At 40.4% G+C, this 14,266-nt stretch overlaps 1 long non-coding RNA gene across 1 annotated transcript in view; it reads right to left on the minus strand.

Annotated features, from left to right (window-relative positions):
- Window positions 1-912: 912 nt before the first annotated feature.
- Window positions 913-14,266, minus strand: part of LOC121829046 (uncharacterized) — a 51,621-nt gene continuing 38,267 nt past the window's right edge. The window contains exons 2-4 of the long non-coding RNA XR_006071824.2: window positions 4,810-4,871; window positions 3,019-3,115; window positions 913-1,722 (exon numbers count right to left, since the gene is read on the minus strand). This is a non-coding gene — a long non-coding RNA (uncharacterized LOC121829046). The remainder of the gene's footprint in view (window positions 1,723-3,018; window positions 3,116-4,809; window positions 4,872-14,266) is intronic.

Here is a 14,266-nt window from a genome sequence, read left to right on the forward strand (position 1 = left end):
CAGGGGGAGGTCTCAGCCTTACATTATCTTCCCTCGGTGTTGGCGAATCAACTCTGAAAACAGATCTCATTAGACAAATAGTCTCTCCATTTGCAGTTGTTAAATAGCACTAAGTGTCAACGAGAAAGGGGCATCCTGTGTGGGTGTATTCATACAATTTCCAGCAATCGGCTTAAAAGGCAGGCTAGCTCACTGGGAATCCAAAGAAGCCAGAAGGGTGACAGAGCTTGCTTGAGAAAGCTCTCCCTAACCAGGGGCTGGGAAAGAAATGTAAGTAGCAGCGGGCTTCCCCTTCCTGCCTAAAGCAACACACACACACACACACACACACACACACAGCCTCACTGCTGTTTGGTATTCTTTTCCATGAGGATTTACTACAGGCATTTTGAAAGCCTTTCCTTGGGCATCTAGAAGACAGTAAATGAGATTTATTATTTCTGGATTAGAACCTTTGATAACTTTCAAAGCAGGTTTTCCTCTGCCCTTCATCTTTAAAGTTTCCAGGCCCCAACTTTGTTTCCTTTCACAATAAACACTAAGGGGTAATACTTCTCTATACAAAGGGTTAGAACATTACCTACAATGCTAACAAGGGTTCTGTTGTGATGGCCAGAGATGTGGCAAGAACCAGTGAACCGACAACCCCAAGGAAGGAATCCTAGTCCCTTTCTTTATAAAGAGGCAACGATGACTCCGCTTTCTCCAAGCTGTCCATCAGAGCTGCCCATCATCTTCTCTACCACACAGTGAACTTGAACAACTATCTCATAGAGGCAACTAATTTTTCAAGGAAAGAGCTGGTAAAAGCATACACGGTGTCAGGAGTGCATCAGAGAATAATCCTTGATGCCTATCAGTATAGCTTCTTCAATAAGGGAGTTGTGCAGATGTAACCAATAAAAACACAGGAAGCTCAATGAAATTTGAATTTTTCTTTTTTATTATTTTTTAGGATAAGTGTGACCCACACCAATTGACAACTCTATTTTTAACATCACATGGACTATAACCATTCCACTCTTAAGAGAGTCTTCCCCTAGGGTCTGGGGAAATAGGTGTGCAATCTGGAATTTTGATTTTGCCTCCCGTTCACCAGACAGCCCGGACCTCTCCGATACAGATGTGCTTAAACAAAGCTCTGTGTTGTTTCCGTAAGAGTTTAAATCATCTCCTACACAGGAAGGTGAGCTTTGAGAGCCTACCTCTCTCCTTCCTTTCAGAGTTCTGAGCATCTTTCTTGTCTCTTTCCTGCTGCCTCAGGTGGTTGGGAGGGACACACCGGAGGAGCCTTCTTGACTCTCACTTCTGACCCCCCCGCTGGAAAGCAAAGCTGAGGCCGAGGGACTGGGTCTGTGAAGAACAGAAAGCCAAGGAGAAGGCCCAAGGTCCTATCCAGTTTGTGAGTGCGGGCTTGAGGGCCGGGTAGGCCTTCCTGAGGCCTGAGCTGGAGGCCTTCTTTAGGCCGGCTGCCCTTCTTTGGGTGAAGCTCAGAGGCTAAGGACCTGGGCTGGAGCGGAGGTGCCCGGGGCCCTTGCAGCCTGGTCGCTGCCAGGCTTCTCTGCACGGCGATTCTTCCCTTCATTTGTTGCATTGTTTGCATTAATATGAATATCTTGTTCTGTTTGTTTTGTCTCCTGGGAGCCAATAAAGCTGTGAGTTTTTTCTTTACACCAAATGCAGCTCTACGGGCGATCAATCAATGGGTAGTCTTCGGATAATCTGTGAGAGTGAGAAATCTAATAAAGCTAGCGACTAAAAAAGGAAAAACCAGATCTATTTTTCTCTTGGGTTAACTACGTCAGGATCAGTGCGCTCCACTTCCGCTGCTTGAGGTGGGTTAAACTTTAAATGTCGAGGTGGGAGGGAGGAGAACAGAGGGGGACTAAGGAAAGAGGGCCTCGGGACTATCAGGGATTCTGAGGTTGGTGGGTTATTGCGGGAGGGAAAGTCCGTTCTTTCTAAAGTCACAGAAAATGAGAGAGATGTCGGGGTCTAATAAAATACACTCCTCCAGCGAGAGTCTCTGGCAGCTTCCCAAAGCGAAAGGAAATGTACATTGATAATGAAGTCAACTAAACAATGAGAAGTCAAGTGTCCCTGCCCCTCGCCCTGGTTCACCAAACTCAACACACCAGATCGTTCTCTGGGAGGTGCTCCGCTGTCCTTGGCAAGACAGGAAAGCTCAGAATCGGCCTGGGCCGCCACCGTGATCCTCACAGCACAATGCAACCCAAATCATTTATAAACAGACCAAAATAACTATTCGAATTATCTAATATTAACAGCTGAACGGATGAGCCCAAGATTATGTGACGAATTGTTAAATCGCAGAAGCATTGTTTTGGATTGCTAATTAAAAAAAAAAAATAAGCAAACCCCATGACTCTAGATATGACAACTGAAAATACCCACAAATTATTTAATAAATGAAGCATCTAACAACTTTAACACTTCCTGGTCGCCTTGTTAATAAATGTAATTTGAGGTAGATTTTAAAAATCTTCCATCTAAACAGTGAATTCATTATGCGCCATTCAGCTCTCTGGATGCCTATGGACTTCTTGGAATTAGGTGTTAAACAGACAAAGTGAACCAAACTGCCTTTAAAAGCACAGCATGACCATGTAATTCTTTTTCCAGTTTGTGGTAAAAAATGATGAAACTTCTTTCCAAGTAGCTATCACCCAGATTTAGTGTGAAAAGTAGTGTAATTGTAATTCACGCCATCAGGGTCTATCGCTGATAGACGATCAGCTGTTCTGTGGTGGGAGAGGCTTTCTTTTCAAATAGGAAAGCTGCCAAGTGCTCCGCGATACCTCCAGCTAGCTTATCGGATTGAGTTCAGAGCCAAAACAGCAGCTGCACACATATGCAAATTGGCAATTAATAGTATAACATTCTGCAAAAAAAAAAAAAAATGTTTAAAAAAATTTTAAAGAAAATAGAAAGAGCTACCTGCACATTAACCTTCCCTGTAACTGGGACTTCTAAGATGAATGACTAAGGATTAATTACCCTCTGGAGAGGGCTGGCTCTTTATTGCCTTCTCTTCTGTAGATCAAGTCTTTGTTGTCTCTCCGAGTTTTGCCTGCTTCGTGGAACACAATGGGCTCTGAAACAAGAAGTTTAAAAATAACTTTAAAAAAGACCTTATGCATTCGATTCCAGGAAAGACATGAAGTCGTTCCCACTGACCGTTCCTTCCATACGCAGCGATCACAAAGCAAGGGCTTTCGCATCCTTGTGAAGTGACATTTTGTTCCTGGTGTTAGCTCCTTCCACCCCAGCTTGCAGTGGGGACACACTTCACATCCCGGGGTGCTGCTTGCCTCCCTTGATTTCTGTCTGTCTCTTCCCCCCACTGACAGCAGTGCCATTCCTATGCTTCACACAGCAGTTTGCAGCAATCCAGCAAGGTTTATGGGTTATGTTGCCCAGCGTGTATAAACACAACACTCAATGTTTCTTAAAAAACCAATTTGTTAAATTTTGTATCGCCCCTGTTTCCACACCCCAATGCCTCTCTCTCTCTCTCTCTCTCTCTCTCTCTCTCTCTCTCTCTCTCACACACACACACACACACACACACACACACACACAACATTGTTTTTCCCTGAAAAAATGATACTGTAGTCGTGACTAGAATGAGGTCTGCAACCTAAGCCCCTTCAAAGGGCCTGCCATTCCTCACAGCAGGCTTTCCCCCTGAACACGGAAAGTCTTCCCTCCATGCTCCAATCTTCATTCTGAGTCTCTCTTCTAGGGTGAGAAAGGAGTGGCTAACCAGTGTATCTGTGAATTTCCCCCCACTACTAGCAGTTGAACCCAGGGGTTCAGTCACGTGAGTCAAGCACTGTACCCCAGAACCACATCCCCCACAGCTTGTGGATTCTAACACTTCTGTGGCTGAAGATCTCCTTGTTTGTGGGATGTTCTGGGTCCTTGGCATTTCCAAGTTCTAGGAGTTCAGAACTCGGGTCAAAATCCTGATTGCCCTTAGTATTAAAGGAGAGAAAGTTTTATCTCTCTTATTTCCCTGGCTGTTAAGAGGTGGGGCTGTGTCCTCCCCGACTGTAACATGCAGAGCAGACTTGAAATCATCCTTTCTCTGATGAGCACCTGTGCTTCTGCACACCGTTTTGTCGCAGATGAACGGTGTCTCTGCTCTACAAATACCTCTCTTCTTACATTCTATGGACACTTCTAGTCTGAGACAAATTTTGGGTTACTGATATTCCAATCAAAAGGATACCGCACACTTTCATTGCTAAGACAGACTTTGAGCTTAGATGTTAACATTTTTATAGGAAATACTCATGTAAAATGTCAATGTATCTGTTTACATTTTCTAGAAAAATATTTGGGATGCTGAGATATTAAGCACTGAAGGCAATGTGGGACATAGACCTGTTTTCCCCTCTGAAGAAACCATCTCTGAACCAGTCCAATGCAGTGTTTTAGATATGATTACCTTTCTCTGATCTCAGCAGAAGTATTCTATGTCCAGAAGACTAAAATGTATAGGAAGAAAATGATCTTACCGAGCTTAACTTCTAGCATAAGTATTGTTTTTCTTAACTTGTGATCCAATTTGAAGGCATTGTTAGGCTTTTCAGTTTTCTTATGATTAAATGAAGAAAGGTTTAAAAAGCGAGAAAGTCATTGAAAAGTTGCTTTTGAATAAAACAGAAAAATGGGATTGCCAACTTTCTCTATAACTTCATTAGCATGGCAGTATATACATTTGCATGTAAAATGTAGTTAACAAAAATTACACAGAGGTAAATTTAGTCCCCTTGTGCCTACCTCCATGGTGAAATCAGACCATTTGGCATAGTGTGAAGTCTTCCAAGAAGCCTGGTTTCCACCTGGAAAATAAATTACTAAATTTGAATGTGTTACTTATATTATGGTGAGTTGTCTATCTGTTACATTTTATTTTAGTTCATATACTAGAAGTTGTATTTAGAATGTTCTAAAATTGTCATCTGTCAAGGTAGAGAATTATAATAATATAATTATATACAGAAAAAGTGTCTGACTTTAGATTGTTTTGATGCTGTTGCAATTATCATATACTTTTTAAAATTCAGAATGTTTATCATAAATTCATAGGTTTAATTATCAGACTTTGGCAGTAATTTAGATTAGCCATAGCAAAGTTATTCCCTCCCGTCCTCTTCTGGGTGCTGAGGACTGAACTCAGGGCTTCGCACAGGCTGTGTGCTTACCATTGACCTATATCCCTCCCCAGTGTCCTTCACATTTACAGATATATAGAAAATACCTTTACATGCAGAGTGTAGCAGTATCTACCTGTATCCATTGCTTTGTTCTCAAATAATACTTAAAATATTTCAACTGAAATCATTCAGATCACTATTGCATTCTCAATTCACCAGTATATCTTGGTGTTGTAAATGATTTAAAAAAAAAAATTGACTCCAAGTTATAAAGACCTCTTTGAGGATGGATATGGTAGCACACATCCATGATGTCTGTACTGGAGAGACAAAGGCAAGAGGAACCAAAGTTCCAGGCCAGCCTGGGCTACATGGTGAGGCCCTGCCTCAAAAAAGTAGGTCATTTTGAGTAGTGAAAGTCTATGTTGTTTACCCTCAAGCATCATAATGACATTATTGGTGAGATGTCACAACTGGTGAAGACGACACTCAGTGAATTTCTCAAGAAAGAAAGATACCATCACTTTCCGATGACGAAGAGGGAGGAGGTATAGTGGGGGACCATGGCTTAGTAAACAGCCATTGCCACGGCTCACGGAAAGAAGATGTACAAGTTCTTCATCATCTCAAAGGATAGTGAGTTAATCTCCTGCTACAAGCCAGTTTCTCTTCTGAACTATATATTCTGCAAGTAGAATTAACCAGAACAGGTGTGGTGTTGGCATTCTGTACTCCTATGCAGAAACTATATAACCCACTACACTGTGCCAAATATGTTCAATTATTATACTACCTTCACAATAGTTATAATTCTTCTGTTTGTCATTTCAAAGCTTCTGACGGGCTCTGTGAATGCAGGTGAATATATCATGGATACGACCTTCTGTGTGAGTGAAAGGGAGAAAAAAAAATCCTGATTCCTATTTAAAGGTGCTACAGTTGAACAATATGGTGTTAAAAATATTTTCTTCTGCACAAGGCATTTGTTTTAAGGAATATATCTGCAGGATTCATGACACAACTAGACAGTAAAGTAAATGAAGATCCGTTACTTAATATGATAAAGGAGGATTAGCTTAGAAAATCACACCCCTAGGAAACTTAATAGTGGACTATTAGACTAAGAGGCAACAGTAGAAAAAAAATAATGTCTTAGTTAAACCCTTTTTCTGTGGTAGACACTTCCCCTACATTTCCTAATTCCATTTTAATAGCCACCTTAGGTTTAAATCACATGGCTATCGAGGAATGAGTCCCTGTGCCTCCAGGGACCATGGACAGCCTTATCACGTGCTGCAGTTCCACTGTGGTCACTGAAGTACAGAGATTGGAGGAGGTTTGAAAACTCTTTTCCTATTCCACAAATTTTACAGCACAGTCGAGGTCCATTTGATTAGGAAATATTCCCACGACTAGAAACAGCACTGCTTTGGCACATGCATGAAGACGAGCGATCTACACATCCATCCTCAAATTTAGCAATTCGAAGCAGTTAGCTATGCGGACAGTTTTGTATGCATTGCTAAATGCAGACACAAAAACTGCATTTGCAAAAAGAGGAAACCCAGTTAAACTAGGTTGCAAATTTGGCCCTAATTTAGCGTAGCATTTGTGATACATATAGGTTAGAGTGACATTTATATAATGGTGTGAAATATGAGAAAGCTCCAATGCTAGACACAAAGACTTTGACGATTGCTTTTGCCTACTTTGGTTAGTTTCAGAAACAGGAGGGAGAATTTGGTTTTTCAAGTGATGGGAAGCCTTTAAGGATGTTGGAACACTGTTCAGTCCCCTGGGGTTCTGCCTGCTGTACAATTTTAAATGTCTTTTAGTTAAAAAATTGGCCAACAAGGGAAACATCGAGATGAAATCTCTTCTTACTTAGCTGGAAAGTGAGAAACTATAGGGGGCTAGACAATCTAATTGTGATAGATATGTGGTCAGCTCCGGGGGTCAAAAAGCCTACAAGGCTTCTACGTAACAGTAGTTAATACATCTACCCAACTGGAGAAGCTACATGCATATTATAATTCATTTGGGAGAGTCTGTCCTTATGCTTGGTTGTAGACAAGATATATAGCCAGAAGTGAGACTAGATAAATACACCACATTTCACACAGACGCTGCCATCCCGGTACCTGACGCGCTCCATCTCCCCGCTGGAGGCCACTGGAGGGCAGTATTTTCTCCTCTGGGAACAGCACCTGGTCTTTGGACCAGCTCCCAAGAGATGGATGAGTGGGCCCTTGTCCTTAGACTGTTTGGGCTTTACCACTCCTGTTTACATGTCATGGAAGTTATTGCTGATACTACATCGCCAGCCAAACCACTTGTGTCTAAGACCAGACTCCAATAGAAGATCCTGTACAATAGTTACTATTTAAGAGACTTTTAAAGCTATTAATTAATCATCTGAGCACTATGTAAAATTGATTTTGTTAATTTAAGTGGGACATGAAAGAAGATGTCTAACCAAGAGTGAGTAATGTTTGCTAGAGGCTTGGCATTTGACAACTTCAATATTTCATTAAGTTTACAGAGTCAATCCTTGTATTATATTTAACATGTATATATGCTTTAAACTATTAAGTCGGCATTTTCTAGAAATAACATTATGAGAAATTTCCTCGAAGATATTCCTCATTCTTTATCATGCACTTTGCTTCCTATCCCTAGCATCATAATGTAGGAAAATATTTGGATTTTTTTTTTTTTATTTTAAAGAAAAAAAAATCCGGCACTTTAGCACATATCTGTAATCCCAGCACTTGGAAGTGGAAGCAGGAGGATCAGGAATTCAGGGTCATCCTTTCTACATAGCATGTTCAAGCCCAACCTGGACTACATGAGCCACTGCCTCAGAGATTAAATAAATAGGTAAATAATCTGTTGTTTGGGGTTAAATTATAAAATTGTACTTGTAGGTTTTGTTTAAAAATGAAACTAGAATTATGACTATAATCTGGTAGGTATGGGGTATAGGATAATTAATTTAACCTCTACTTAAAGGCATATAGTGATAACTGAATTGTTTTCATTTTCATTATAACAGCCATTTGTATAATTTCTTAATTGAAAATACCATTTATTTTGTATTTGTAGCTTTTTCCAAACCAAAGATTGCTAATTTTTTGTAAAATCAACATACAGTTTTTAATCTGATGTTTTATTTTGTTTCATTTTTTAAAATAAAGTGCCTAGATGCTTGGCTGGTACTTTGCCAACATACGGCAAAGCATCCAGTCACTTGAGGAAAAAACATACATCTCAATGTCTATGCCACATGGTTTAAATTTTTTAATTTTTAACATTTTTATTATAAAAGTAATACATATTCATTGTGGAAATTATAGAAATAATGACAGTTATAAAATATACCAAAACATTACCTGATACCTCATAAATATGTACAATATTTACATGTAAGTTAAAAATAAAGAAATAAAATAATAATCACACATTATCTTGTTTTAACTATGGTTAATAAAGTTCATCCATGTTGCACATTATCTTTCTTTCCATGGTGTGCTTGTGTGTGTGTTTTGAGGATCGACCTAGGACCCAAACAAGCTAGGCAAGTGGCCTGCCATCAGTACCATACACACACAGCCCACCTAATTTTCCTGTGCTGTAAACAGTGCCGTGATAAGCTGTTTTGTAAACAAATATTTAGATACATCTGTAATGTATCTCTTTTATATGATTTTTCTAAATTTAGAATTTCAAACATTAAATTGTCTATTTTACCTGCTTCAGTACATAAACTGAAGAGTCTTCCAAAAACAGAAGTGGATGTGAATGCCCGTGTATTCACATCTTCATCAGCACTAAATGTCATCAGGGTTAGCCTTCTGCAAACTGATAGCTGAAAAAAGGATGTTCCTTTGCATTTTGTTGCTTTATGTGGAAAAAAAACCCCAACAACAACAACAAAAAAAAACAGTGCCATATAGTCATTTGGTAATAATGATGTTTTAACAAATCCGGTGCAAATTTTGGTTTATTACATGAAGTGAGAGTTTGATTATCTTTTCAGTTGTTAGTTGATTGTTTCTGCGTGGTTTTTGAATGGCACATTTCTGTCCAACTGATTTAAAAAGACATCACAATCCAACCGAAAGCTTTTATGGTTCAGGGTCTGCTCCTGAGCTGAATTTCTGTTCCACCAAGTTCTCTTTCCTTCCGCCTCTGCCACAGTCTGAATTACCCACTTTTCCATCTAATGTTGACAGTCCTCCTTAAGCAGTTTTCCAAAATTTGTCACTCTTGACTCTTCTCTCATGCACTGCAGAATGACTTTACTAAGTTAAAAAGATTCACTTGAGAACATATGTTTGGGTATGGAAAAATGCCCAAGATATATTAAGTGAAGAACAGTATGTATAACATCATTTCTCATAATGTTAAAGAGGCAGAAAAAGGAGAGAGTGTTCGTGTCCCTGTGCGTGTGAGTATCTGCCTTACGGACGTTATGTGAGTATGTGCCTTATGGATGCCTACAGAAGTTTTTGGGAAATGACCAAAAATATCATTAGCAATGTTTATCATTAGCAATAATCAGTGGGAATGAATATTATACAGAGAAGAGGAACTTTTGCTTTTGACTATAAAGTCTCTTTACACACTTTAAGTTTTCTGCCATGATAAAGCATTCATTTTACAAGTTTTAACAGGTCTTTTAAAAGCCGGAGCTTGCTGGGCATTGTAGTATATGCCTTTAGTCCCAGCACCGGAGAAAGCAGGGCAGATCTCTGAGTTCCAGGCCAGCCAAGGCTTCACAAAGAAACCTTATCTCTAAAAATCAAAAAGAAAATTAGCTGGAGCTGAGGGTCAGGCATGGTGGAGCAAGCCTTTAATCCCAGCGGAGGCAGGGGCAGGAGCATGGCTTTCTGTTTGAGGTCACCCTGGTCTACATAACCAGTTCCAGCACAGTTGGGGCTACATAGTGAGACTCCGCCTCAAAAACACATAAATAAATGAATAAATCCCTGGTTGAGGATGTAGCTTTGTTGGTAAAATGTTTCCCTCTCTTACAAGAAGCCTTGGGCTCGATCCCCAGAACCCCGTAAAAGTAGCACAGAGGCTCACACAAGGAATCCCAGCGCTCCGCACACAGAGGCAGAAGGATCTGACATTTAAGTTTGCCCTTTACCACACAGAGAGCTTGAAGCCAGCCTGGGTCACGTGAGACACTGTCTCAAAAAAAAAAATTAAAAAGCCAATATACACAAAAGGATAAACACTGCACACTCTGACTCATACGAGTAATCTAGAATAAGCCAGTGTCTAGGGATGGGGAGTGGGGTGAGAGGAGAATTCACGACTTTGTCCAGTAGATGCCAAGTCTCAGCTGTACAAAACGAAAAAGTTCTGGAAATGCACAGTGGGAATACCACTGAACTGTATAACTAAAATGACTAAAGTAGTAAAGTCTACATCATTTTACCACAATGAATTACATTTCTCTCTGGGGAGGAGTTGGACTGAAGAGGAAGGATATAGGTTAGGATTATGTTTCTCATTTAATTTCTTTGTGGCCTGGATTTTTCATAAGAAAAAGTCTGTATTATCTTCATAATAAACCCATTCCATGTTTTGGGGATAGGAGAATGGCTCGGTGGGTAAGAAAGCCTACAGAACAGTCATGAGGAGCTGAAGTTGGATCTCAGTGGGTAAGAAAGCTTACAGAGCAGTCATGAGGACCTGAAGTTGGATCTCAGTGGGTAAGAAAGCCTACAGAGCAGTCATGAGGACCTGAAGTTGGATCTTGGTGGGTAAGAAAGCCTACAGAGCAGTCATGAGGAGCTGAAGTTGGATCTTGGTGGGTAAGAAAGCTTACAGAACAGTCATGAGGACCTGAAGTTGGATCTCGGTGGGTAAGAAAGCCTACAGAGCAGTCATGAGGAGCTGAAGTTGGATTTTGGTGGGTAAGAAAGCCTACAGAACAGTCATGAGGAGCTGAAGTTGGATCTCCATCACCCATGTAAAATCTGAACATGGCTGTGCATGCCTGTAAGCCCAGCACTAGTGAGGAAGAGACAGGTGGGTCCTGAGAACTCCCCAGCCAACAGCATCACCCAGAGAGTTTCCATTTCAACAAGAGACCTTGCCTTAAGGCAGTAAAGCAAAGAACAGGAGGGATATTTCTTATGTCCTCCTCTGGTCTCTGCATGTGCTGGCATGGGCATGTGCATTTGAGTACTTCAATGCAAGTATCACACAGCACAACAACAACTACACACACACAAACACACACACACACACACACACACACACACACACACACACACACACACACACAGTCTTGGGGGCTGGAGAGATGGCTCAGCAGTTAAAGACACTGGCTGCTCTTCCAGAGGAGCTGGATTCAATTCCCAGCACCACAGATGGCTCACAGCCATCTGGAACTCCAGTCCCTGGGTTTCAATGCACTCTTCTGGCCTTCATTGGGCACCACACAGAGCTGGTGCACAGACTTACGTGTAGACAAAACATCCACACACATAAACAAGCAAAATTGTTTTGAAAAAGATTTATTTTTTAAAAAATTATGGTCTTGTGAAGTCATGAAGCTTTCTTCATGTTGGTCCTCTACAAGTTCTGTAGTTTATTAGTTTATCTGAGCTCTGTATCTGCAGCTACAGTTTGATGTATAGAACTAGAAGACATATAATATATAATCCTTTGTGACTTAACTTGCTTAATGAAAAACAATTTTCTCATTTCTTAATCTCTAAATACTTTAAGTAAACTGTTTATGTTTAAATGTTTTGAAATTTAATTTTAAAACTAATCTGAAAGTAATCATTCAGTTCAAGTTTAGGGTAAAATAATTTATTATGGAAATATTCTAAGTTTAGTCAATATAACTTTTCCTCTGGAGGCAAACTTTTACTCATGGAAACATGGCTGGAGAAAATAGTTATTATAAGGAATATTCTGGGTGAAGAAATAATACCTGTTATTTTCTAAAAGGAGAAATGAACAAAAAATATTAGTATATATGTGGTTCCATGAATAATTTATGAGAACCTAGAAAAGAAAATAACAGATATGACCTATTTTGAAGCATGCAGGCTTTTCTCATATTTATGTATGATATTTCTTTTATATAATTATTTTTATTTTCAAAAGCAAGTATTTTATTGCTACTATCTCTAACTATAAATGTGTTCTAACCACAAAAAACATTCAAATATTTTTTTAACCTTTATCTTACGTGTACCGGTATTTTGCTGCACGTACATCTATGCACCACGTGTGTTCAGTCCCTGTGGAGGGTAGAAGAAGGTATCAGAGCCCGGGGGACTGGAGATACAGACAGTTATGAGCTTCTATGTGGGTACAGGGAATCAAACCTGGGTCTTCTGGAAGAGCAACCGCCAATGCTCCTAACTATCTCTCCAGCCAATCAAATAACTTTTTCTTTCTTTTCTTTTCTTAAGGAAATGCCTCCCTATGCGGTCTGGGCTGGCCTAGAACTTCTCACTGCTCTTCCTCAGCCTCCCACGTTCTAGATAACACCACTATGTGTTCTTATGTGAAGATCGATCATGTAAGTTTTCCTTTTTACTATAAATAGCAACAAACAACTACAGGTAACATGTGGCCTGTTCTTCAAGAATTAATTATAGGGGCTGGAGAAATGGTTCAGAGGGTAAATACACTGGCTCGTCCACCAGAGGACCTGTGTTCAATTCCCAGCATCCATATAGCAGTCCCAGGGGATCAGCAGGCACCAGCACACAAGTGGTGCACAGACATACATAGAGGCAAAGCACCCATACACATAAAATAAATTAACAAAACTCTTAGTACATGTTTCACATACTTGTAAAAATGAAACTACATAATACATAGTTTTGTAGATTCCTTTATCTCTTGACATACAATTACTCTTAATCTTCCAGTGTCTGTGAATATAGACCTTCATAATTCCTTTTTTCTAGCAGTGGATTTCATTATGGTATTTTCATAGGTGTATGAAATACATTTTGATCATATTCCTCTCCTCCTCCCACTGATCCTCTTCTTCCTACCTCTAATCCCTCTTCTACTCTTCCCTCTCTCCCTCCCTTCCTTTCTTCCTTCCTTTCCCTTTTCTTGTCTTTTATTTTTGATGATCCTGTGGATTTCATGAAGATTGATTGCAGGCTCCTGGGTGAGGAATTATTCACAGCAGCATTGGCTCCCTCTTTACCAGTGGGTACGTGGTTTGAAAGAAAATGGCCCCCAAAGGGAATGGCACTATTGGGAGGTGTGGCTTTGTTGGAGGAAGTGTGTCATTTGGCAGGGGGGGGGGCGGGTTTTGAGGTCTCTTTTGCTGAAGCTTCCCTCCGTGTGACACTGAGATGGTTTCCTGTTGCCGGCAAGATGCAGGACTTGCAGCTACTTTGCCAGCACTGTGTCTGCCTGCATGCTGCCATGCTCCCCGCCCTGATGATAATGGACTGAACCTCTGAACTGAACGTCAGCCGCAATTAAATGTTTTCCTTTATAAGAGTTGCTGTAGTCCTGATGTCTCTTCACAGAAATAGAAACCTTAACCTTACAACCCTGAAACAATGTCTCTCCCTCCCTTCAATGACCATTAGTTGCCTAGAGATATCATGGAGAGGCAAAGGCTCATGAACTTCTTCTACCTAGATACCATTATCTACCTATAATCTTTGGTGGAGGGTGGATGTATCTTGTCTCCTGTGAGATATTGACAGGTCCGCTTTTGCACAGGTCTCGGGCCAGCAATCACAACTGTGAGATTTAGAATGCAACAAGAATGTTGTGTCTCAAAGACAAAGTTTTAACCTTCCTCCTCCCTTCCTCCAGCTCTTACATTCTCTCCACCTGTCTTCTCTACTCTTCCTTGAGCCTTTGAGAGAGTGATAAAGAAGTTCCATTTATGGCTGAACATTCCATAGTTCTTTGTTTTCAGCACTTTAAGCAGTTATGGGTCTCTGCAGTTACTGCTGTCCACTGCCCAAGCAGCTTTTTCTGACCCAAACTGATTGTAGCATTACTGTATGGGTAGAAGCATAATTATTTAAATGGAAATTTGATGGGCATATCATGTCCACATA

This window comes from Peromyscus maniculatus, chromosome 4 (genome assembly GCF_049852395.1).
Source record: "Peromyscus maniculatus bairdii isolate BWxNUB_F1_BW_parent chromosome 4, HU_Pman_BW_mat_3.1, whole genome shotgun sequence".
Taxonomy (NCBI): domain Eukaryota; kingdom Metazoa; phylum Chordata; class Mammalia; order Rodentia; family Cricetidae; genus Peromyscus; species Peromyscus maniculatus.